Source organism: Dermochelys coriacea, chromosome 3 (assembly GCF_009764565.3).
Source record: "Dermochelys coriacea isolate rDerCor1 chromosome 3, rDerCor1.pri.v4, whole genome shotgun sequence".
Classification (NCBI taxonomy): domain Eukaryota; kingdom Metazoa; phylum Chordata; order Testudines; family Dermochelyidae; genus Dermochelys; species Dermochelys coriacea.
Window position 1 is genome coordinate 117,411,741 of NC_050070.1, and position 26,068 is coordinate 117,437,808.

Genomic DNA, 26,068 nt, shown 5'->3' on the forward strand with positions numbered 1-26,068 from the left:
TCTAGAGAGCCATGTACAGAATCAAAAGAGATTGTAGTGTCTGAGCGATGACAGACCCCAGCAGAATCATTAACACAGGAACAGCTCTGTTCACAGTGCACATGTTGCACTTTGTGCATTACTGTGCTGTGGAAGTGAGGTACACCAGCGTAGTCATATACAACTCCTTTTGTTCTGGTGAAGTGGAATTGACAGCAGAGGTCTGTATAGGGGCTGTAACTAGCATCCTATTCAGATGTCCTGCACAACATCCTATTTTATGTATCAGGGCAGGGATGTGTGGTAATTGCACATTAATATGACATGTATAAAACAGAAGAGAGACATAAATTGTAAGTAGACAAATAGCTCAGTCCATTATTTGCCCTTACAGCACTTAGTCCCGTACAACATGGTAACTTGCTTCAGACCCTTCTGGATCAGAAATCCATTGTATGCAAAGCAATGGTGGCACAGAAATTTTAATCTTATAATAATTGAATACATTAATTTTTGCAAACGATATGGGTTCCCCCCAATCACTATATAATTTTGTTTTGCAGACGTGTACTTAATCCAGCCAGTCCCACTTCTGAGAATGAAGTGGGTGGGCAGGGTAATGGGATAAAAAGTCTTTCGTCATAGCTCACAAGTTCCAACACATGAGTGTGACAGGTGTTGATCTTATTCTAATCCAGTCCCAGGTTTCCATATCACAAAAATAGCATTGCAGTCAACATTAATTGGCAGCCATAGAGGGTCCAAAGACTGAATCGATATGGAGGCTGAACTACCCTCCTCATACAGAGGTTTGCTTCTTTAAGCTTAGTCTTGTAGAATATTGGCCGGGCAGCGTGTAGAAGTTTGAACTATCACTGCCTGAGCTGTGAAGCATTTGTTCTATAAAGAGAATTTTTTGGTTCCCAGTGCTGTCAAACCACCACTAAATTCACTTAAAATAATTTATGAGAGCGCTCAGAATTATAAATCTAATTAAGCACTTTTTTATTTCCCATAAACTAACAGTAATAGCAGCAGTTTATTGTATGTGAGCGCAAAGTATAATTATTATTGCCTATAATTTGTCATAATTTCTAGATTTTCTTATTCCAGCCATAGTATTTAGGAAGGAGAAACATTTTAGAAAGAATCCTAATAAACATTCCCAAACTAATCTATGTCGGACACAACTAGCTATAATGAAAAACATTCCCCTCTCAGGTCTCCTTTTCTTACACAAGGGGCACATAGGTTTCAGAGTGGTAGCTGTGTTAGTCTGTATCAGCAAAAACAATGAAGAGTACTTGTTGCACCTTAGAGACTAACAAATTTATTTGGGCATAAGCTTTTGTGGACTAAAAGTGAAGGGATTTTAGCCCGCAAAAGCTTATGCCCAAATAAATTTGTTAGTCTCTAAGGTACCACACAGTGTGCATAGTTCTTTTGCCTTCAGGAGTAATACTACATAACATACCACCCCTGATATCCTTATATCTAGAGATAGGGCCCCAAATTTCTGACTCCCAGAACTACGACAGCGACTGTAACACTTGCACATTAGACTACTATAATGCATTTTCAAGGTAGGTCAGAAATATAAGCTGGTGAAGAATGTGGCTCCCTGCTAATTAAGTAGAGTTTCTCATAGAGATGGCATGTGTCTCATATAATGGCTTCTAATAAGTTTCCAGGTAGAATTTATACTGTTGGTGTTGACCTATATTATGTGTCCCCTAATTGCCTGAAAGACCACCTGTATGATACTGCAGCATGTGCAATCAGCAGGAACACTTCTGCTGGCATTCCCCTGGTTCAAAAGCTGCTAGCAAGTCTTTTTCCATGAAGGCTACTCAGGTTGAGATAAACTTCCCCTTCCTTCTCCAGCAAAGCTGGATTTTTGGGGCTCTGACAATCAGGATCTAGGTGTCTGAAGATGGATATCCAAAGACTGAGGCTCACAAAATTAATGGACACTTACAAATGTGAGCCTTCATGACTTGTTCAAAGTCACAGTCTGTTACTAGGGCAGGCATAGAAGCAAGGGCTCCCAGTCTTGTGTCCTAACCGTAAGTCTATCTTCTATGGTAGTGAGCTAGCCCACATTTGTAATCTACTCCTAGCTTTGCCTGAGTTAATATTTTTATTTAGATAAAACTTCTTTCCTCACTCATCTTGTTTAAAGTATCTGGCTTCTGTTTCTTGGCAAGAGCTATACTGTGTGTTCAGTTAACAAAATGAAGTATTGTGCAAATTAGCATCAAGGAAATCCTCAAGTGAATCAGAGGGTGGATTGCATAATGAGAAGCTGAGATCAAGGGCCTAAGCTGGCATGGTTCTCTTCTGAGAGAATATTTATGTTGCATCTGTGTGAAGGAGAAGGGAATGTTATTCCTGAATGATAGGTTATGGTGCAGAAAAGGAACTCCACTGGGAGTCAGCAAGATATTTCCCCTATACTACAGCATTCGGGGTGGCAAAACCAGAAGGCAGGACTAGCATCCCACAATGCAAGTATTTGTGTGGGGGGTTGATGTATGTTTCTGTCCCCCCCAATATCTCACGGACAACAGAACTGGGGGAAAGCCGACAGGTACAGAGAAGCACATGGTTGGGACACAGACATCCCTTAAGGGAGGATTTGTTAAGGGGAATTCTCTATATCCTAATAAAGAAAAGAGAATTGAAGTTGATAAAGTACAGGTAGGAACTGAAGAGTAAAAGAGTCCCATTAAATTACATTACATGAAGGCAGTCAACTAAAAATTGATGAATTTTGTAAGTGCTTGTATACAGATGCTAGCAGTCTAAATACTAAGATGAGTGGGCTTGAGTGGGAGGTATTAAATGAAGATATTGGTATAATAGGCATCAGAGAAACTTGGTGTAATGATGATACTCAATGGGACATGGTAATAGCAGGGTACAAAATATATAGGAATGACAGAATAGGTCATATGGAGAGGGAATGGCACTATATATGAAAGAAAGCATAAAGTCAAATATAGTAAACATCTTAATGTAATCAAACTGTGCCATAGAATCTCTGTGAATAAAAATTCCATGCTTGAATAATAAGAGTGTAGCAGGGTATACTACTGACCACCTGACCAGGATGGGGATGGTGACTGTGAAATCCTCAGAGAAATTAGAGGGGCTACAAAAACAGAAAACCCAATAATAATGTGGGATTTCAACTATCCCCATATTGATTGGGTACAAGTCACTTCAGGATGGGATACAGAGATAAAATTTCTAAACACCACTAATGACTCCTAGAACCCACAAGGGAAGAGGCAATTCTTGATTTCGTCCTAAGTGGCACACAAGTTCTGATCCAAGAAGTGAATATAGCTAAATGGCTCAGAAATAGTGACCACAAGGTAATTTAATTTAACATCAGGATGTGTGTGGTGGGGGGTGGGGGGAAATACAAAGGAAACCCACCACAATAGCATTTAACTTTAAAAAAGAAAACTATACAAAAATGAGGAAGCTAGTTAAATGGAAGTGAAAATGAACAATCACAAGAAGGAAATGCCTGCAAGCTGCATGGAAACTATTTAAAAACACCATAATAGAGGCTCAAACTAAATGTATAACCCAAATTTAAAAAAAAGTAAGAGGACCAAAAAAAGTCACCATAGCTAAACAAAGCAAAAGAGGGGGTTAAAGATGTAAAAAAAGAACAAACCCCTCCTTTAAAAATTGGAAGTCAAATGCTACTGAGGAAAATAGAAAGGAACATAAACTTTGGCAAGTCAAGTGTAAAAGTATACTCGCGCAGGCCAAAAAAGAATTTTAAGACCAATTATTAAAAGACACAAACTAACAGCATTTTTTTAAAGTACATCAGAAGCAGGAAGCCTGCCAAACAGTCAGTGGGGCCACTGAACTATCAAGGTGCTAAAGGAGCACTCAAGGAAGACAAGGCCATTATGAAGAAACTATATTAATTCTTTGCATATGTCTTAACTTCAGAGGATGTGAGGGAGATTCCCAAACCTGAGCCATTCTTTTTAGGTGACAAATCTGAGGAACTCTCTCAGGTTCAGGTGTCACTACAGAAAGTTTTGGAATAAACTGATAAATTAAACAATAAGTCACCAGGACTGGATGGTATTCATCCAAGAATTGTGAAGAAACTCAAATATTAAGTTGAAGACCTATTAACTATCATATTTAACCTATTGCTTAAATCAGCCTCTGTACCAGATAACGAGAGGATGGTTAATGTAATGCTGATTTTTTAAAAAAGACTCCAGAGGCGATCCTGGTAATTACAGGCCAGTAAGCCTAACTTTAGTATCAGGCAGATTGGTTGAAATTATAGTTAAGAACAGAAATATCAGCCAAAGATGAACATGATATATTGGGAAAGAGTCAATACAGCTTTTGTAAAGAGAAATCATGCCTCAACGAGCAAGTGGACAAGGGGATCCAGTGGATATAGTGTACTTGGACTTTCAGAAAGCCTTTGAGAGGGTCCCTCATGAAAGGCTCTTAAGCAAAGTAAGTGGTCATGGGATAAGAGGGAAGGTACTTGTATGGATCATAATTAGTTAAAAGATAGGGGGAAAAGGGTAGGAATACATGATCAGTGTTCACAGTGGAGAGAGTTGAATAGCAAGGATTTGTACTGGAACCTCTGCTGTTCAGCATATTCATGAAAGATCTGGAAAAAGGGGTAAACAGTGAGGTGGCAAAGTTTGCAGACAACACAAAATTATTCAAGATAGGTAAGTCCCCAAGCTGACTGCAAAAAGTTACAAAGGGATCTCACTAAACTAGGTGAGTGGACAACAAAATGGCAGATGAAATTCCATGTTGATAAGTGCCAAATAATGCCCATTGTAAAAAATAATCCCAACTATACATATAAACAATAGGGTATAAATTAGCTGTTACCACTCAAGAAAGAGATCTTGGAGTATTGTGAATAGTTCTCTGAATACATCTACTCAATGTGCAATGGCAATCAAAAAAGCAAAGAGAACGTTAGGAACCATTAGGAAAGGGACAGATAATAAGACTGAAAATATCAATAATGCCAATATATAAATCCATTGTACACCCACACTTTGAAATACTGCATTCAGTTCTTGTCACCCCATCTCAAAAAAGATAGGACAAGAAAACTTATTAGGGGTATGGAACAGCTTCCATACAAGGAAAAACTAAAAATACTGAGACTGTTCAGTTTAGAAAAGAGATGACTAAGGGGGAGATATGATAGACATCCATAAAATCATGAATGGTGTGGAGAAAGTAAATAAGAAAGTTAGAGATACAAGGTTGGTGAGGTAATATATTTTATTGATCCAATAAAAGAAATTATCCCACCCGCCCTGTCTCTCTTATATCCTGGGACCAACAGGGCTACAACAACAACTGTAAACAACAACAAATAAGGAAGTTTCGGAGTGGTAGCCGAGTTAGACTGTACCACAAAAGCAACAAGGAGTCCTTGTGGCACCTTAGAGACTAAAATTTATGTGAGCATAAGCTTTCATGGGCTAAAACCCACTTCATCAGATGCATGGAGTAGAAAATACAGTAGAGAGGTATAAATACCCAGCACATGAAAAGATGGGAGTTGCCTTACCAAGTTAGGGATCAGTGCGAACAAGCCAATTCAACTAAGGTGGAAGTGGGCTATTCTCAACAGTTGACAAGAAGGGAGAAAAAAATCACTTTTGTAGTGCTAATGAGTTCAATGTAATGAAGGTCGCCCATTTCAAACAGTTGACAAGAAGGTATGAGTATCAGCCGGGGGAAAATTAGTTTTTGTAGTGACCCAGGTAGTGGGTAGTGGATGGGTCACTCCAAAACTAATTTAAAAGTTGCAACCTTTGCCTTACTGTGACACAGAAAGTTAAAGGAGAGAAATTCCCCTACTCTGGACAGAAAAATAATGTACCATTTTATTGCTTTTGAGGATCATCCCTCTCTGTGGAGGCAAGGTACCCACTTAGGAAATCACTGAGTGTTAGAAAGAGGGTCCAGAACCTTTGGGAGAAAAGAGAGAGGACCAGGCACAACCTGCTGAGGGAGATGCAGAAGGACTTAGCCACCAGGTTGGACCAGTTCTTGGAAGTCCAGAGGGAGATGCTGGAGCAGGACCATCAGATCTAGGCTGCAGCTCAGGCCATGCTAGAGAAGGAGAAAACGATGGCAGTGGACTACTTCGAGCATAACTGGGTGACGAGGAAGCAGGACTGCCAGCAGCAGAACTGTTTGAGAGCTGATTCTCATGATGATCAGCAGAATTTGCCACCCCAGACTGGTTGTCCTGGTCCTGTCAATGCAATGCATGAATGGAAGTGCATATGGGCAGATGTAACCAATGCACTCTGCCATTGGGCATTCCCAGGGGAAGGAGAACAAGTACACTGAAAATTGGCAGTGACATTGCATTTAAGTTTTATTTTTTTATTTGATTTCTTTGCACTTCAGTTTGTTGCACTTTCTTTAGTTTGTGTCATCTAGACTGCCCTTGTTGTTTGTGATGTTCATGGCATATAAACAGAGAAGTCAGATAAAAATACAAAATACTCTTTCAGAGAGGTTGCAGTGTAACACTACTTTATTTCTCACACAAGAAATAAAGGGTGGTAGATGACAGCCTATGGGGAATGGACAAAGGAATTGATGAGAAAACAAAGCTACATCATGGAGGTTATAAAATGTAGGAATAAAGTGAAAAATTCTAAAAGTCAAGCTGAATTAGCACTTGCCAAGGAAATTTAAAATATATAAGAGGTTTTAAAGTTATATAAGTAAAAAGTGAACAAGGAAAAATGAGATTGGACCACTATGCAGAGTGGATAGGAAGGACAGTAAAGCTAATCTAGGTAGGGCCCAAAAACTAAATGAACACTTTGCTTCAGTTTTCAATAAGGAGGATAATATGGAACATGTGCATGAAGACAGTATGGCTGATGGAAATGAGTGTTCAGAAATGGAAATGACCACATATGAGCTAGAAGAAAAATGTAAAGAGCTTGATGCACTCAAATCAAGGGAACAGGCTAATTTCCATCCCAAAATACTGGAGGAACTGGCACATGAGATTGCTAGCAAGGATTTGTTGGTACAGACTGGAGATGAGAGGCGGTACCTGGTAAAAAGAAAAGGAGTACTTGTGGCACCTTAGAGACTAACAAATTTATTTGAGCATAAGCTTTCGTGAGCTACAGCTCACTTCATCGGATGAAGTGAGCTGTAGCTCACGAAAGCTTATGCTCAAATAAATTTGTTAGTCTCTAAGGTGCCACAAGTACTCCTTTTCTTTTTGCGAATACAGACTAACACGGCTGCTACTCTGGTACCTGGTAAGGATCATGAGAGAGGAGTCAGGGTCAAAGTCAAGTTGGAGTCGGAGATCAGGAGATATGGTGAAGTCCAGCGTAATAACAAGATATGTGTGGTTGCCCAGACATCTTCCTGGGGCAATCCCTGGGGTTAAGTAAGGGCATTTGGCACTGTTCCCTCTAAACTGTATACGTGTGCACGCACACACAGATCCTAAACCCTGTGCACATGGCAAAACACCGCACGCACTCCAGCTTCAACAGCAGCTTTTCTTTTGTTGTTGCTTCCGTGGTGGCACAGAAGAAATTTTTTGCACACATGGCCTGTTAAACATTAGAGGGAACATTGGCACTTGGCCAATTGGAAGAACACAGTGTATGGTCACTCTGGGTTTCATTCTGGGCAGTACTTCCTGTGGCACCTATTCTCCACAGTGCTCCCTGGCTGTGCCTCTGCAGGGTCTTCTCATGGCACTGTGGGAATCTTGGCCACCCCAGGCTCTGCAGTCTCAGGTTCTAACAGTTCTGGGACATTACAGTCAGATTGATAATGACTTTGGGGTTTGCCTTCTTCTGCAGTGTGTGGGTGCGGGTAACTTGCAAGTATTATCTGGGTATGTCTCACTTAATCATTTTCCTGCCTTTGCAGGGGCCTCGAGCACTGATGCACCTTGGTCCCTCCTATGCTCTGCCAGTGGTACATAACAGTCTAGTGTCCAGTGGGCTGTAATAGTTAGGTCTAATTTTGGCTGTTTGGTTTAGTATGCAGGTGCTGGATAGTGTTGGTGGCCTATGATGTACAAGAGTCAGACTAGATGATCTGGTGGTCTCTTCTGGCTTTAAACTCGATCACTCTATGACAGTTCACAAAGCCTGTTCTCTCAAAGCCTGCTATTAGTTAATATCCCTGATATAAGTCCACCATCTATCTGTGAACCACAGTGATAATTGGCCTGGCATACATGCAGCGCCACAGCACCGACAGTTGACATACCAATGCCAAACTGATTACCCACTGACCTGAGGCGGTCTGGGGTAGTCAGCTACCAAATGCCAACCACAAGCCACTTCTGGACTGGTATGGCCTGTCTCATCTCCATATTCTGATGCAAATGTGCTGAGACAAGCTCCTTACACAGATCCAGGAAGGTGGCCTTTCTCATGTGGAAAATCTTGCTCCACTGCTGGTTATTCTAGGTCTGTAGGACAATGTGGTCCCATCACTGTGCTTATGGCCTTGCTCCAGCACAATGGGATTCCACTATATTAAACCCTAAATCATCGGGCTTCACTATACCATGTCTACACACAGCCTTGTAACTTCCTTACAAAGCACACTGCTGCCTTGTCAGGGCAATAAGCCACTGAAAATGCCCTTCACCGCATCTCATGTCCTGTATCTGCCTCTGGTTGCTGAAAAGAGAACGGCATTAATGTCAACAGCTGGAACAAGTCATCATCCTGAGTTAGCTCCATGCCTCGACCACTATTTGGAACAGAGGCTGTGACAGAAATCTAGAGCATGCCAAACCAGAAGTGTTTTTCTTTACTGAATTAGTGGGACAAGACCAAATCTGCACAGGCACCCAGGAAGGACAGACAAGTTATCCTACAGTACACTGTGAAAGAATTCATAGAATGGCACAGCTTACTGCAATGCAAAGAACCATGGATTACGCACCTAGAAATACTAGTGGATCACACAGGTGAGCAGAGCACCAGTGAAGATACAGCAATTCAAATATGCAATTTGGCTGCTCACAACTTAGGCAAACCCAGTGTTCAGACTTGGGTCCTGATCTCCCAGGTTAACTCTGCAGTGAAGACATACCCTAAAAAAGAGCATGTTTGGGATTAGATGTTACACATGACATGGTCAAATTTCTGATTCAAAAGGTGAGAAAGTTCAACATCTACTACTATAAGTTTTGTCTTTGAGACAAATCACCACGCCATATTCCATTAAAGATCAGAAGAAAAGGGAAAAGAGATGGTCCTTACTGGGGGCCTAGCACTCATTTAGGGCTTTATGGGTAGTAATCAACATCATGACTTTCACTCAAAAGTGAATTGCCAGCCAGTGCAGAATCCATAGCACAGATGTAATATACTTTGTTTGGTCTGCCCACAGGAGGAAACATTTTGAATAACTGGCAAAAGCTACATCTGCCTTTTCAGCTGAGGAGATTTGCTTGCATTGTGTCAAAGTGCTTTGTAATCCCAGGGTCTTAGTTTTCTCTGCTCATACAGACCCAGATAGAATCAAAATACTTGACCAAAAACACTTATCTTCATTTTTGGTTGATCTTGGATTTTGCCTCTCAGAAATCATCCTTATTATTGGTTATCCATGCTTTGACAATCAATTTTTGCAGCTAGTACGAGTTAGCAGAGTTATTCCTGTTGTAATAGTCATATAATTTTAGGAAACACTTTAGGAATGTGCCTTATTTATGGATTTCAGTCACTTAAAGTTGCACAAATGGAATGGAAGTTGGCCATGCAAATTGTTTTGATAGTTACACAACTATTTGTGCCTCTGTTATACCTTTGCCCACTCTCCATTCTTTTTTGGAGCTGTGCTTAAGCAATTGCACAATACTGTATGTGCACTGTATGTGCAAATGTTTAAACTTCCTTGTGTATTGTATTCCATTCCATGCTCGCCAACCTGGAAATGCACTTGCAGGGGAAGGACCAGTTTTCAGACATCTTTGGGTTTTCTGTAGCAAGTACCTGTCACTATAGTATCTAAGTTTCACTGAACATTTTTACAATATAGAGCCTAAATGTTTTAGGAGCATCAGCTCAGTGCTCCTGATATGCACAAATACATTTCCCCCCATTGCAGCAGAACACATGAGCTGAATCATCCTCACCCAAATGTCACTGAATTTCTTCTCCATTTAGGCTGTTGGCAGGGCAGCTCTCAGAGCCGGTGTCCAGGGATGCACAACTTGGAAATAACATCATTGTTTGACTGAAGCAGACGGTGAGAGCGTTTAGATTAAATGAAGGAATAAATGCTGTGCTGTGTGTGGAGTGTGCGGGTGCTTCTTGTGGGTCTCAGTTAAGTCTCCATTTTCTTTTTAAAAGTTCTTCATTGTTGGGACTAAATAGTGTGTGCGTCGCTGCCATTTACTGATTCTATCCATCCAGGTCCATATATACCATGAGAACAAGCACAGTCAGAGGGCTAGCCATCACTATTATAGTTGGTAACAGTACCATCTCTATTATGGATAAATCCGCATACAAATGTCAGCTTTTTAGTGCAGAGTCAATCCTCTCATTTTATATTTGTACAATGCCTAGCACAATGGGGTCCTGGTCTATGACTAGGGCTTCTCGGTGCTAAGGTAATACAATTAATATTTCATAATTTAATAATAATATAAGTAATCAGGCATTCACTAAAGATACTTCACCGAACTTTGGTAAATTACCTGAGACTATGATAGCAGAATGACTAGCTACTGGGGACTGTGCAGGAGCCCCCAAATTCCTGCTATAACTGAAAAAGGGGGTTTGAAATGTTTTCACTCAGTCTAAATCAGCTTTTTAGTGCAGAGTCAATCCTCTCATTTTATATTTGTACAATGCCTAGCACAATGGGGTCCTGGTCTATGACTAGGGCTTCTCGGAGCTAAGGTAATACAATTAATATTTCATAATTTAATAATAATAAAAGTAATCAGGCATTCATTAAAGATACTTCACCAAACTTTGGTAAATTACCTGAGATTATGATAGCAGAATGACTAGCTACTGGGGACTGTGCAGGAGCCCCCAAATTCCTGCTATAACTGAAAAAGAGGGTTTGAAATGTTTTCACTCAGTCTAAATCAGCTCTGCTGCATTTCCTGTGCAACCGGTGTACTTCCTATTCTACTTGGCATTTCCTGAAATGGCCCTTTATCCTGTTGTGTTTGCTAACTCATTAACAGAAAGTTTTCCTAAGTCACTAGCTGAAATTATGTTCACAAAATACAAGCACCCAAAACTTCAGATGGCTAACCAAATATATTGTCCAAACCTCTTAGATCTGTATGCACACCTGACTATTTTAAAGGTTAATCATCTGTCCATAGATATAGCCAGCTCCTGCCCACCATAATCACTTAATAATGCATATAGCCATCATTAGGATTTTAGGTGGGATAGCAAAATGATTCCTTGGAATTCAAACCAAACTGAACAACTTCATTTTACATGGAGAGACAGTGTTTAGATATCTATTTACAGGTTCCTATCACTTTCTTACATCTCAGGACGCGGGATTTTCTTTGTTATAAAAAGTTTGAGATCCTGAAAACTCCATTTTCCATTCAAATCTTGCAGTGAATCATCTGACCATTAATTTAAAATGATGGATTTCCCCAGATATTTGCTTCATCACACTTTCTTGGATTTGGTATTGATTTGTGATGCATTCCCATCATATCTTCCAAGAATATCCTGCTGTCATTGGATTTGTTGATTTTAAAACACTTGGTGCTTTTGAAGAGATGAAGCCTTGGTCTTGTAGCTTCTGTGGAACGTATTTGACCCTGACCCAAAGCACTTAATTTTCTAATTCTGCTGCACTGAAAACCATTTCATATACTTTAAGATAGCAACAGCTAACATGACATACCTTCTACTCAACTTTAATTGGAGCTGTTTGTTTTTCCATCACTGCAGAGTAATATTTTCAATAATTACAACATCTTTAGAGAGATTAATGGGCAGCATTTGCCATAAAATATTTATTTTCAACAACTATTTCAATCATTTTTATTATACTGTCTCCCACAAAATTACGGTTAAATAGGTCAAATCTAGCCAATGTATTAGCAGTTTTTGTTATACTCTCTCCTAATTTGACTTTAGCCATGTCTTCAACTCTAATCTCCAGTTAGTTTTGATATATAAATATATTTTATTTTTGGCTCATGTTTGAATTTCCAGCTTTTACATATGGTCACTGGACAAAATTTTAAGTAAAACATCTGATTTGGACAGATAAATTTATGACCAGATTTTTGGCTGAATTCAGACTTTAATCTAATTTTTGTACTGATATATTACATTATTGAATTAATAACTATAAAATCTGAATATAACATTACTTCATGTTTTTCCTCTACCTATTTTATCCCTCTGATTTTTTATTCTTCCCTAATGGTAATGACGAAGAATTCTGAAGTTAATGGCAATAGTGGACATCCTTATCTAGACCCTCTAAAAATCTATTAATAGAAGACCATTTATTTTATAGATGCTGTTGGTTTAGAATACAAAATTTTTTATATTTTTAAATTTTCTTCTAAAGCTGAATTCAGTCAGAGTGGAAGATAATCAGTCCTATTCAACACTATCAAACGCATTTGCAGCATTTATTGATAATGTCACTGTTGTCATAATAAGTTTTTCTGTTTTTCTGTTAGGTATAAAAGTTTACTTTTCAGCAGCTTGTATGCCTTGCATTATAAAATAATCAGGACAGAAATAAAATATGATAAAGTCTGCTTGCTTTTATTAAACAAAAATGCTATTGTTTTTAAACATGGACTACATGGCTCTGTAACAGCTGAATGGATAGTCAGTTCCATGTCTGGAGATGAAACATCAATGTATTTGTATTGTGTGTAGACTTTGTATCATATCAATTATGTATTTGACAAGGCCCTCTAAATTTGAAGACTGTGGTCAAGTTTTTAGTATGTTACATGGGTATCAATCCAAAGTAATCTCATTAAAGCCAAAACTCAGTACTTTTTATATTACTCCTCTGTCACGCCAGTGTCAGTATGGCTATAATCTAGTCTCAAAATTGTTTAAAATTTTTTAAACCATAGTTTCCTGCTAGCTTCCTATGTTTCAAACCATGCATTGGCTCTATTACATCTTCAAATGTTACTATATGGTTATCTCAGCTCTCTTTGACTGACTCTTTCCAAATTACCACTAATTTTGGTGACAGGTTTCAGAGTGGTAGCCATGTTAGTCAGTATCAGCAAAAAGAACGAGGAGTACTTGTGACACCTTAGAGACTAACAAATTGATTTGTTTGTATTGGGTATTTATTTATTTTATTGTTCTTTTCACTAATTTTGGAAAATAAGTAGGTAAATGCCCCCATATTCCTTAAAGATTCTGAATTGTATAGATTTTACAAACATAGGCAAAGTTTCCATTAACTTTGGTGGGATCAGTAAGAAGTTTTCTTCAATTTAACTGAATGTGTACAATTGTTCTGTTGTCACCCCTTTGTCTAATATAGCTATCTATCAATGTCATTCTCTTGTCTCATATACATAACTGGACTTATTCTCATTTACATTGGCAGTGTAGAGTGTAATTTACACAATGGCCACTTTACATTGCCAGAGTTGTGTAAAGGGTCCTTAGTGTAAATGAAAGTCAACCCCAGTGTCTTTGCTTCAACTGAAAGTATGTATCCTGGCTTCTTTTGAGAAATTTGATTAATTTCATATTTCTTTCCAATTCATTCAGAGTTTCCTTTTTGTAGGTTCATCCATATAAACCCTTCCTCAAGCCATCTTTGTAATTCCAATTCGGATATATTTTCATTCAGTTCTTGTTGAATGTAATCTAATATTTTTAACCTCTTTCCTTTACCATTAGCCACGCTAACCTTCTAGAATCCTTCCTGTGTTTCAACTGGACCTTTATTGATCTGGGGCCTATACTGATTTCAAGAGAGATTCTTGTTCTTTAAAAATGTCTAGTACACATTACTGAATAAAGTATTCAACCTGCCCTGTTTTGTTTTTGGTTTAATGACAATCCATATTTACTACCTCTATTGAACTCCAGTAGGCTGGCTATTGCTGCTGCAATACTCTGTACAAAAATTATCCAACTGTAAAACTGATGAATGTTAAGTAAAAATAAAATGTAGGTCTTCTGGGTTATTTAGATTCCATACATCTATTTGCCAGCTGTGGACTGCTGATATTTTGAGAAGGGCACCAACAAACCATTTCCACCTTAGTCTCTGATATCGTCCATGTAACCGAAGTAATTATTCATAATGATTTATGAAATAAAGAATTTTAAATTATTTCCCTGAGCTGAATAGCTCCCAAATAAATTTGAAGTAGTTATTTATAGAGCATTTTCAGAAAGTTCTTGTTATCTCCTCTTGAATAAAATCCAGCATACATTAAACAGTTACCACGGTCTGTTCAAGTCTGGGTGATACTCTATGGCCCATGTTATACAGGATGTCAGACTAAATGATCTAGTGGTCCCTTCTGGTCTTGAAATATATAAATATATGAATTAGTGACACTACAAAAATCCCAGAATATAATATTGCCATTAAATGCTTGCCTTCTCATTATGCTGCAAATGAAAATAGGTTTGTATCCACAATGACTGGGCCTTATTATATCTCCAACTCCTTTCTATATTTTCTTTTCCTTCTCAATTAGCCTTATTTCCCACTGATTTTTGTATTTATATTCCAACTTTCAAATATGAATTAGTGATTAGAGAACTTTCATGGTTACTGGAAATGGTCTTTTTGTGGAGTAAAGAGGTACTTTAATTTATAAGAAACAGCTGATTCATGAATATTGAATTGTTGGCATTCTATATAGAAATTGAAATCTTTTATTTGACTTGTATTAAAACTATAAAATGGAGAAAATGTAGGAATAGTGGATGAAATTTTGGCCTCATTGAAGTCAATGACAAATCTTATTGACTTCAGTGTGGCCAGGATTTCCACCCACTATTTATAAAACAATCTTCAAAACCATCTTCTTATTATCTCTTTGAATCCAATCTACAGTGTATGAAATTACATTATTTTCTGTACCACTGAAATCTTCTAGAAGGCTACTTTTGTTTCTCTTTATGATACTTTTGCCCATCTTTTTGTGGTATAATTATTATTTAGCTCTTCTGGGGAAAATAATTTGACATTCATGTCAAGAAATAAGTATAGAGCAATTTACAGATCTCTCTGGGAAGATCAAAGCAGCTCGATAACACAATGAGATTAGAGAGATAACATGAAGATCAGTTATTCAGTATACAAGAAAGAGAGGTGTCTAATTACACTGCAGATTCTTAGTATTACAGACACTTCTATATGTAACAAGTAAAGCTATGTACTAGGCCATGTGATTTTAAGTCAAGTGAAGCTTTTTTGTGAGCTAATTTCTCTAATGAGCATGTAATTTCATTCTCAGTTCCATCTATCTAAGAAAGGGCAAGAGGATGATTAATTATATATTGTCTAGAAGAGAAATTATGTTAAGTCACAAAATTCTGTGATGTTTTTGCCACTCAAGTTGGAGGCACATAAGAGGGATGATGTGCCTATTCAGGATAGTGCTTTAAGATCATCCCTACTTAATTGCTGTTCTAGGTTCCCTGACTGATTAATTTCACCCTTTCCAATGTGCCTGGTACCTATTAACTTGCAAAGGCAGGTACTGCCTGACCTTGCATGAGCAACAGCTTGATTTCCAGAAGTGTGCCAAAAAGTTTGGAGAAACTGAGTCTGTTGTATGTCACAAAGTTGTAAAAGAAGTGAGTGAGTTTTTCTGGCAGTCATTTATCTTTCCAACATATGTGTTATAATGGTTTATGGCATGCTGCGTAGCCTGCTGATGTAGCAAAGAGTTTGTTCTCAATACAGCCTAACTGAAGTTTCTCATAAATAATTCACAGTATTGAACAGGCACTACTGGTCTTCAGTAGCTTGTAAAACTAACTGATGGAAATACTCAAAGGAACACATTCATCACTTGGGTTTTTCCAGACAGTCGGCCCCAAATGCCATATATCTTCCAGGAGCAGGGCACAGTGATTCATGTGCATCTGATCTGATTCATTGCATCTACTACATGATCTCTGACAGAAAAGTATTTATTCATCTCTGTCTGTAAAATCAATTGCTTCCACTAGCAGAACTCCCAGAAAGTTGCTTGCCCCTCTGTGGGCAGAAGGAGTCTGCTAGGGATGAATCTGGCCCAAGATCCTTAAGAAGAGATGTAGTGATTGAACCAATGGAATTCCTCAAGAATCAGGCTTGGGACCAATCTTATTTAATATTTACATTAATGACCTTGGTGGAAAAAGTAGAAGTGCACTAATGAAATCTGCGACACAATATTGGGAGGCATCACCAACACGGAGGAGAATTGGAATATTATGCAGGAAGAATTGAATTACCTTGAGAACTTGAGTAATAGAAATGGGATGAAATTTAATAGTACAAAGTGCAAGGTCATGCACTTGAAACAAGAACAAAAACAAATGATATAAACTGGCCATGAGTAAATGTAGACTGGAAATTAAAAGAAGGTTTCTAACCACCAGAGGAGTGAGGTTCTGGAACAGCCTCCTAATCAGAGTTGTGGGGGAAAGAAACCTAACTATGGAGCTTCAGATGTTTATGAATGGGATTGTAGGACGTTATTGACTGTAGCAGAAGGGGACTGGATTTGATGACCAAGGAGGTCCCTTCCAGTTCTATATTCTTATATCTTAGGACTTAGAGGGCACAATGGTGCGTTAGTTACACCCATGTAATTCCACTGAAGGGGTTTCTCAAGGGTAACCGAAGGTAGAATTTAGCTCTGTGTGTCTTTACAGTGCCAGTTCTGAGATGCACATTACCAGGTAGAGATATACTTAGAATCAGAGGACTGGAAGGGCCCTTGAGAGGTTATCTAGTCCAGTCCCCTGCACTCAAGGCAGGACTAAGTATTATAAAGACCATCCCTGACAGGTGTTTGTCTAATCTGCTCTTAAAAATCTCCAGTGACAGAGATTTCACAACCTCCCTAGGCAATTTATTCCGGCGCTTAACCACCTTGACAGTTAGGAAGTTTTTTCCAATGTCCAACCTAAACTGCCCTTGCTGCAATTTAAGCCCATTAGCTTACACTGGATCTTTTCAAATGCTCACCTCCTTGGCTGGGATGGGGCTTTGGTGGAGCTGGAAGTAGTGTAGACACCCCTTTCACAGTGAAGGGGCCTTGGCTAGAAGTAGCATTTCTCAGCCACACTTCCCCTTGCCTCATGCATAGGGGATTGTTGTTTCTTCCTGACTTCCCCTTTTATGATGGTGGGAGAAAGGAGTGACAGGAGATGCATTCCACTTGCAGGTGATGAAGACTATCTGACATTGGGCAGTGGTCTACCCTCTGGTTGTCCAGTAGGGATAGGGAGGAGCTGCAGGGGGAGTATAGGCAGCTTCCTGGATGTGTGAAGCCATTACAAGATCCCTGTTTCAGCCCCAACCTTACATTAAGTTTACATGACATTTTACTGCATCTTCTGTAATGCTAGAGACTAGGCCAATCACCAGGGCATCTGGAAGGGATTTTTACCACATGGAGAAACTGACAAAATGCTGTGAGCTGTTTTTTTTTTAACCTTCTGCTTGGCATTCAGGAGATCTGGTTTTGGGGCTGGGGTAGCGTGTTAAAATTAAAATTGGAGATCTTTGGTGGGTTCCAATTAATTTTTTGGATAAGGAAGGATCTATTTGGAGGCCCCAAGAACCAGTGGGGTGCTTGGGCATTGACCAGGGGCACTCACATGGTGTGGTTTAATGTCTGATGAGCTTGTGTTTCTCATCTCATCTCTGGCACAGAGAAAGGGAGATATCCAGGCTCTAGGTTCTAGTGAGGATTCTCTGGCAGGCCTGATGGGGGGCCTGGCCTTCTTGCTCAGCCTCAGGTTCATACTACCACGTGGAACATTGGTACCATTTTCAGCTCTGTCCTAGAACAAGCCTGGTGGATAGTTTGGAGTGATTTATCCCAGTTAACTATTATTTGTTAAATAAAGTTACAGCCTGCACATTGTGGTGTCTGTTGTTTGTGTCCACGTCAGTTCTGTAGAACAAATATTACACAAAATAGCTATGGCAAAATAACTATCCTCCTAACTGTACAGAACACCACCCCATTGTTCTGGGATCTTCCAAGAAAGGAATATTTGCCAGACATTTATATACAGTGAGAGGGATTATATTAACTATGCTAGGGTATGGCAATTTTAATTGCTGGTTTCTTTGCAATTTGATTTATGTCTTAGCCTTATTTTAGCATGGTTTTCTGGATTAAAAGGAATTATTGTTGTATGCAACATCATTGGGTAATTTTTTAAATCTCTTGTTGAGTTGAGCTGGTCAAAGTTTTTCAGGTGAAAAGTTTTCTGCAAAAAGCAGCCAATTAATTACTGTGGGATTAAGTGTTATTTGATTGAGTTAAATGAATATTGTTAACAATCTAACCCTTTAACTACACAAAAGGAGGGCTGGAAGACTGGGGTAGAGAAAGAGGGGGAAAGATGCCTATATACCAGAGATCAGAGCTGCAGGAACTAGGGAGGGAAAAGATCTGCTAGATAACCCAGTCTATTCCTTTACCCTGATAGGTAATGGGCATATTATAGATGTTTAATACAGAGAGCAAGACAAATAAAATGTGATAATTACTCTGTATGATGATATACTGCTAAGATTAAAGGCATGCCTTTGAAATATACAACCAGCTCTATTCTGATTAAGAGTGTTTATTTTAATACATTATACAAGTTATACCATATTTGGTGAATTACATATTTTGTGGTATTCAAACAGCAATAAGTACTGGTTCAACATTATCATTCTGATTTAGGAACCAACCAATACAAGTGCTATTAGTTGACTAATCTGACTAAAATATTTTTGATATATGGCCAGCTGTAATCAGAAAGATTAAAAATATATTTAATTATCAAATATTGATGGATCTGTGGATTTGCTGTAACTAAATTAGCTATGGCAATTTGGCTTCAAGAATATAAATATAAACAGTTAGTAACTGGAGATTCTTGGATATTAACCACTGTGGATATACACAGACAACTCTTTGCTATAAAATCATATCAGATAACACAAATAGCCTGCTGCACTTTCAGGCTTCTATTTAAGTGGTCCCAGAGTAGACAATAGTTATATCTCACTAAACTCACCATTCAAATTAAACATTACACAAACATGATTTACAAACTGGCCACGCTACAAAAACAAAACAAAAAAACCCATCAGCTCAAAACAAATGCTAGGTGGTTTAATATTGCTTCAAGTTACCTCTCCCTCTGTAATGAAGGCAAGTTTAGAACCTCATGATTTTGAGCAAGTTGGGCTACTTGTAGCTTTAGCCCCAATCCGAATGAGACTCTCACACATTCTGTTCTGTACATGTTCTCATACCACATTCATTACTGTGGTAGCTGAGCACCTCACAAGCGTAAGTCATTTCAGGATTGGGGCTTTAGTCTGCCTATGCAGGTTGCAAAAAGTACAAAAAAATTGTTCTTTTACATGGAGATTCACAAAGTCTCATTAACTATCCATTTCACCTGATATTAGATCACTTTTTTCACAATTGTTCAAATGGTAAAACCATATGTTCGAATTTCTGCAAAACGAGCATATCCATAAGACAAATGTATTTAACTAGTGATGAATGTTGTTGTGTGTTGGGTGATGCATTGCTGAGACAGCTGTGAGAGACAGTTAAGAAGCCCCCAGCTTAAAAGAAAGGCATATATCACTGAGCCTGTCCTGGAATTTGAACTGTATGGGCAGAGGGCTTTGGCTTGGCATTGTTTTAGGTAAAGTGTGTGTATATAAGAGAATCAGGACACAACACACAAAAAAGAGAGAGACAGATGCAGCCTGGACAAGCATGGTGCACATACCTGGGACAAGCCTACAGAGGGGGGTTCTGAGTCTAGTGCTGAGGATAGAGGCTTGGCACTGTAAGAAAAGCATAGATTCATAGATTCATAGATACTAAGGTCAGATGGGACAATTCTGATCATCTAGTCCGACCTCCTGCACAGCGCAGGCCACAGAATCTCACCTCTCCTATGAAAAACTTCACCTATGTCTGAGCTATTGAAGTCCTTAAATCATGGTTTAAAGACTTCAAGGAGCAGAGAAGCCTCCCTCAAGTCAACCATGCCCCATGCTACAGAGGAAGGCGAAAAACCTCCAGGGCCTCTCCAATCTGCCCTGGAGGAAAATTCCTTCCCGACCCCAAATATGGCAATCAGCTAAACCCTGAGCATATGGGCAAGATTCACCAGCCAGATACTACAGAAAATTCTTTCCTGGGTAACTCAGATCCCATCCATCTAATATCCCATCTCAGGGGATTAGTCCTATTTACCCTGAATATTTAAAGATCAATTACTTACCAAAACCCCATTATCCCATCATACAATCTCCTCCATAAACTTATCAAGTAGAATCTTAAAACCAGATAGATCTTTTGCCCCCACTGCTTTCCTTGGAAGGTTATTCCAAAACTTCACTCCTCTGATGGTTAAAAACCTTTCAAGTCTAAACTTCCTGGTGGCCAGTTTATACCCATTTGTTCTTGTGTCCACATTGGTGCTGAGCTGAAATAATTCCTCTCCCTCTCCTGTATTTATCCCTCTGATATATTTATAGAGAGCAATCATATCTTCCCTCAACCTTCTTTTAGTTAGGCTAAACAAGCCAAGCTCCTTAAGTCTCCTTTCATAAGACAAGTTTTCCATTCCTCGGATCATCCTAGTAGCCCTTCTCTGTACCTGCTCCAGTTTGAATTCATCCTTTTTAAACATGGGAGACCAGAACTGCACACAGTATTCTAGGTGAGGTCTCACCAGTGCCTTGTATAATGGCACTCCTTATCCCTACTGGAAATACCTCTCCTGATGCATCCCAAAACCGCATTAGCTTTTTTCACAGCCATATCACATTGGTAGCTCATAGTCATCCTATGATCAACCAATACTCCAAGGTCTTTCTCCTCTTCTGTTACTTCTAATTGATGCGTCCCCAACTTATAACTAAAATTCTTGTTATTAATCCCTAAATGCATAACCTTACACTTCTCACTATTAAATTTCATCCTATTACTATTACTCCAGTTTACAAGGTCATCCAGATTCTTCTGTATAATATCCCGATCCTTCTCCGGTATTTGGCAATACCTCCCAGCTTTGTATCATCTGCAAACTTTATTAGCACGCTCCCACTTTTTGTGCCAAGGTCAGTAATAAAAAGATTAAATAAGATTGGTCCCAAAACCGATCCCTGAGGAACTCCACTGGTAACCTCCCTCCAGCCTGACAGTTTGCCTTTCAGTAGGACCCATTGCAGTCTCCCCTTTAACCAATTCCTTATCCACCTTTTGATGTTCCTATTGATCCCCATCTTCTCAAATTTAACTAACAATTCCCCATGTGGCACAGTATCAAATGCCTTACTGAAATCTAGGTAAATTAGATCCACTGCATTTCCTTTATCTAAAAAATCTGTTACTTTTTCAAAAAAGGAAATTAGGTTGGTTTGGCACGATCTACCTTTTGTAAAACCATGTTGTATTTTGTCCCATTTACCATTGACTTCAATGTCCTTAACTAATTTCTCCTTCCAAATTTTTTCCAGGACCTTGCATACTACAGATGTCAAACTAACTGGCCTGTAGTTACCCGGATCACTTTCTTAAAATTTTTTTTTAATTTAATTTTAATCACTTTCTTAAAAATTTCTTAAAAATAGGAACTATATTAGCAATTCTCCAATCATTCGGTATTACTCCTGAGTTTACAGATTCATTAAAAATTCTTGCTAATGGGCTTGCAATTTCAGGTGCCAATTCTTTTAATATTCTTGGATGAAGATTATCTGGGCCCCCCGATTTAGTCCCATTAAGCTGTTTCAGTTTCGCTTCTACCTCTGATATGGTAATATCTACCTCCATATCCTCATTCCCATTTGTCATGCTACCATTATCCCTAAGATCCTCTTTAGCCTTATTAAAGACTGAGGCAAAGTATTTGTTTAGATATTGGGCCATGCCTAGATTATCTTTAACCTCCACTCCATCCTCAGTGTTAAGCGGCCCCACTTCTTCTTTCTTAGTTTTCTTCTTATTTATATGGCTATAGAATCTTTTACTATTGGTTTTAATTCCCTTTGCAAGGTCCAACTATACTCGACTTTTAGTCTGTCTCACTTTATCCCTACATGTTCTGACCTCAATTAGGTAGCTTTCCTTGCTGATCCCTCCCATCTTCCACTCCCTGTATGCTTTCTGCTTCTTCTTAATCACCTCTCTAAGATGCTTGCTCATCCAGCTTGGTCTACAACTCCTTCCTATGAATTTTTTCCCCTTTCTTAGGATACAGGCTTCCGATAGCTTCTGCAGCTTTGATTTAAAGTAATCCCAGGCCTCCTCTACCTTTAGATCCATAAGTTCTTCAGTCCAATCCACCTCCCTAACTAATTTCCTTAATTTTTGAAATTCAGCCCTTTTGAAATCAAAAACCCTAGTTGCAGATTTATTTTTGTTAATCCTTCCATTTAGTTTGAACTGAATTAGCTCATGATCACTTGAGCCAAGATTGTCCCCTACAACCATTTCTTCTATGAGGTGCTTGCTACTCACCAAAATTAAATCTAAAATGGCATCCCCTCTAGTCGGTTCAGCAACTACTTGATGAAGGAATCCATCAGCTATGGCATCTAGGAAAATCTGAGCCCTATTATTATTACTAGCACTGGTCCTCCAGTCTATATCTGGGAAGTTAAAGTCTCCCATGATCACGCAGTTTCCATTAGTATTTACTTTATTAAAGACACTAAAAAGGGCTCTATCCATATCCAAATTAGATCCCGGAGGACTATAGCACACCCCAAGCACTATCGTAGGAGAGGCTTTACTAGTTATCTTCCCCAATGTAAGTTTTGCCCAGACGGACTCTGTCTTATCCATTGCATCGCTTCTTATTTCTTTACATTCTACCTCATCATTGATATACAATGCTACTCCACCACCTTTACCTTTGTTTCTGTCTTTCCTAAACAGCACATACCCTTCAATACCTGTAGTCCAGTCATGACTACTATTGCACCATGTTTCTGTTATCCCTATAATATCTGGTTTCACTTCCTGCACCAGTAGCTCTAGTTCCTCCATTTTGTTACCTAGGCTTCTCGCATTGGTGTATAAACATCTTAATTTTTGCTGTTTGGCCTCGCTCACATTTTGTACCCTATTAGGCACAATCATTCTACAGCCAGTATAACCTATTAGACTAGTATCCACACCGTCCTCGCTCCTTATATACATTCTCCTACCCACGGCTGTACCCTTTCTTACTTCGTCTTCTTCCCTCTCAATGCTAAAATCTGGCGTGGAGATTTCCTGGACATCTCCCAACCATCTCACCCTAATTCCTAGTTTAAAGCTCTCTTTATCAGTTGTGCCAGCCTTGATCCTAGAAGTCTATTTCCTTCCCTACTCAGATGAAGTCCATCCCGAGAGAACTGTCCTCTGTCCGTGAATGCCTCCCAGTGGCCATACATCCCAAAGCCCTCCTTATAGCACCACTGCCTAAGCCATTTGTTGACAGTCATAATCTTGTCACACCTTTGTTGCCCTTCTCTAGGAACAGGAAGGATCCCGCTAAAGATCACCTGAGCCTCAATTTCTTTAAGCGTCTTCCCCAGCGTAGCATAGTCTCCCTTAATACTTTCCAGCGAGAATCTAGCCATATCATTTGTTCCCACATGAAGGATAATTAGGGGATTCTTTCCCGCTCCCTTTAGGATCCTTTTCAACCTCAGGTCTACATGCTGTATCTTAGCACCCGGAAGACAGCACACCCTTCTATTCTCTGGATCAGCTCTAGTTACAGGCCTGTCTATTCTTCTCAATAAAGAGTCCCCGATCACATAGACCTGCCTTTTCCTGGTGACGGTGCTATTCTCCAGTCTCTCCCCTGTTTCCTCTGGCTGCAAGTTCTTTCCATTCCTATTTTCCCTTATAATCCTCTTCAACCCATCCTCTATCCTCCTGGGGCTCATATTTGGTGTAGTCTCCCTTGACTCTTTCGCTTTTCCTATAGGACTAGCCTCTCTTCTCTTCTTCCTTACCCTTCCACCTTCAACAAGTACCTGCTGAGCCCCTTCATTTTCCAACTCTGCAAACCTGTTCCTAAGCTCTATTTCTCCTTCACTAGCCCGTCTTTTCCTCTGCCTGGTTCTTTTAGTCACATGCTTCCACTGACCACTTTCCTCACCCAGTCTCCCCTCAAAATTCCCCAGCCCTGCTTCCATCCGTGAGTCTGAGCTTTTCCCTTCAGATACCTCATATCTTTGCTCCATCATCTGCTCAAACCCCTTCCTAAACTCAACGAGACTTTCCACCTGCATCTCCAAACCTTGGATCTTTTCCTCCATCAGCTCTATCAGACGGCATTTCATGCAGAAAAAACTCTTACCGGTTCCCCCCTCCAGGATCATGTACATACCACAGCTTCCACCTCCAGTCATCCTCAATGTGTCTTCCACTACAGGAGTCACTCCCACAGCTGCCTCTGTATCTGTCATCGCCTTCCCACCTAAATCCTGTTAATCTGGGAAACACAAGCCACACCAAAAAGACCACCCCCCCCAGCAAAAGCAAACCCCAAACAAGCACCACAATACAAACTCCCTTTGCAAACTCCCACTCAAACTCCCCTGTTTAGAGCTCTGTTTGCTAGCTCCTGTGCCGCTGCAGCTGTCTGTGCCGCAACTATCTCCTATCGTTTGGTTCCTCTTGTGTTTTGGGGGGAAAGGACTTTGTACATTTCTTGTAAATAAACAAGATTGCACCAAAGAAAATTCCTGACTCCATCATCAATTTCCTAACTGGATCACCGTGAATTTGGCTAACTGCTCAAGTCAAAAGGGGTAACGAATTTAGATTGTTTTTATAGTTACACTTTCCTGTTGGCTATTAGGACACTGTCTGAGTGACCCTATCAAAGGTAGATAGACTTTATCAGCAGGCAGTATAACAATGAGCCCATTCCTCTGGAGAGAAATTTAGCTCTCCAGGTCAAGGATTCATTCTAATAGATTATTGACTATTTACTAAAAAAAAGAGGACTTGTGGCACCTTAGAGACTAACAAATTTAATTGAGCATAAGCTTTCGTGAGCTACAGCTCACCTCATCGGATTCATTCAGTGGAAAATACAGTGGGGAGATTTATATACACAGAGAACATGAAACAATGGGTGTTACCATACACACTGTAATAAGAGTGATCAGGTAAGGTGAGCTATTACCAGCAGGAGAGCGGGGGTGGGGGGAAACCTTTTGTAGTGATAATCAAGGTGGGCCATTTCCAACAGTTGACAAGAACATCTGAGGAACAGTGCGGGGGGGGGGAATAAACATGGGGAAATAGTTTTACTTTGTGTAATGACACATCCACTCCCAGTCTTTATTCAAGCCTAAGTTAATTGTATCCAGTTTGCAAATTAATTCCAATTCAGCAGTCTCTCCTTGGAGTCTGTTTTTGAAGATTTTTGTTGAAGAATTGCCACTTTTAGGTCTGTAATAGAATGACCAAAGAGATTGAAGTGTTCTCTGACTGGTTTTTGAATGTTATAATTCTTGACATCTGATTTGTGTCGATTTATTCTTTTACATAGAGACTGTCCAGTTTGGCCAATGTCCATGGCAGAGGGGCATTGCTGGCACATGATGGCATATATCATATTGGTAGATGTGCAGGTGAATGAGCCTCTGATAGTGTGGCTGATGTGATTAGGCCCTATGATGGTGTCCCCTGAATAGATATATGGACACAGTTGGCAAAGGGCTTTATTGCAAGGATAGGTTCCTGGGTTAGTGGTTCTGTTGTGTGGTGTGTGGTTGCTGGTGAGTATTTGCTTCAGGTTGGGGGGCTGTCTGTAAGCAAGGA